Consider the following 1,544-nt stretch of genomic DNA (forward strand, 5'->3'; position numbering starts at 1 on the left):
GAATAATACAAGAGTGGCTTCTTTCTTAGTTCATCACTATGTAGATACCAATGCCCAAACTAAAGTTCTCTTAACCCCCTTGCATCTTGCTGCTTGGAATAGAAATAGCAAAGATATGCTGGATCTCCTTCTATTGAAGCATTATATCAAACAAGGTCTGAAGCACAACTTGAAAGAAACTGCATTTAATATTGCCAAAAGAATAAATACGTATCACTACCTCGTTGAAGTTATGGAAGGCTGTAAAAATTGTTCTCCTAAGTCATAATGGTTTGGTTAAGTTTCTTAATTTTCAAAAATGCCAATCCATCTTTGTGTCTGTACAAAATATTTTCACAATACAGAGCAACGGCAATATCTTACTTTAAAAATTCATGGATTCAATGGTATTCTTCAAGTGAATTGCCTGACTTTGATGTCAAATTGTATTCAAGAGTTGTTTGTATACATCTATAATGATTTCTGCAGAGTTTGTGATTTTTTAAATCAGAAATCATTTTAACTTATCTGTTGAAATGAGTAGTACAGAAACTGAAAATATTTCTGATGCTTGTCTGAAAAAAGTATATTTTAAAATAATCTGTATTTTGTTTGTATAATGTCCATAATCTATTTCATTCTCTCCTAGATATAATACTTTGAATTCTACATTGTTTTATAATATATAGGTTCATTAATAAATGTGTTATTTCAGATAGCATTCCATATAGAAAAAGTTTAAGATTCCTTTTTTACCTAAGTCCTTATAGTATTTTACTTCTTTGGGATAAAATGACAATGTTATCTACTTTCAAAAGTTTTGTAAAGATTATGCTATATAAAGGCCTTTCTAAGGTGAGGATTTAATACACTGATGTCTAACTAACTTTCAGTTCAATGAATTATATGTGTTGTTACATTTGTATTTTTTTAGTTTTTTATTGTGAAAATACTGTACGGAAGGGTGACAATTACATGGGCAGGATAATGAGTAAATTTCTTATCAAGCATTGTAGCCTCCTCCTTTGTTTCCCCTTCCCATCCCTTCCCATCCTCCCTCTTCCCCCCCCACTCAATCCTCCTCACTAGCCCCCTCCCCGCACCAAAGTTCTAAAGTTCATTTTTGACATAATGACTTCTATTTTTGTAATCAATTTTTTAATAACTTTTTTTCATTTCTTACATCTGAAGAATGAAAAATATGGAATACTTCACAAATTTTCATATCATCCTTGTGCAAGTGCCATGATAATCTCTATATTGTTGTAATTTGGGTAAATGTGCTGCTGAAGCATGTAGTATCCTGTAAAGTTAAGTAGTTAATGATGCAATCTTTATACAGGCATATATCCTTAGTTGACTTTTTGTAACCAGGAAACCTTATTGTTACTAAAAATGCTATTGATCTTACTTCTCTAAAATTCTGTGTATATTGGAAAAAACATATTGTTTGGTCGATTGCTCACATTTGCAATTTTTTTGTCAATGACTATTTTAAGTCTTTTTCATTTTAAATTTGATCATACTTTGAAGCCTTTATAGCTAGGTCCAAAGGTGATAGCTTT

At 31.0% G+C, this 1,544-nt stretch overlaps 1 pseudogene; it reads right to left on the bottom strand.

The window, feature by feature from the left end:
* Positions 1-1,174: 1,174 nt before the first annotated feature.
* LOC122126314 lies at positions 1,175-1,274 on the bottom strand (annotated as a pseudogene).
* Between the last annotated feature and the right edge of the window lie 270 nt (positions 1,275-1,544).

This window comes from Dipodomys spectabilis, unplaced genomic scaffold (assembly GCF_019054845.1).
Source record: "Dipodomys spectabilis isolate Male_0828 unplaced genomic scaffold, ASM1905484v1 ptg000274l, whole genome shotgun sequence".
NCBI classification, from domain to species: domain Eukaryota; kingdom Metazoa; phylum Chordata; class Mammalia; order Rodentia; family Heteromyidae; genus Dipodomys; species Dipodomys spectabilis.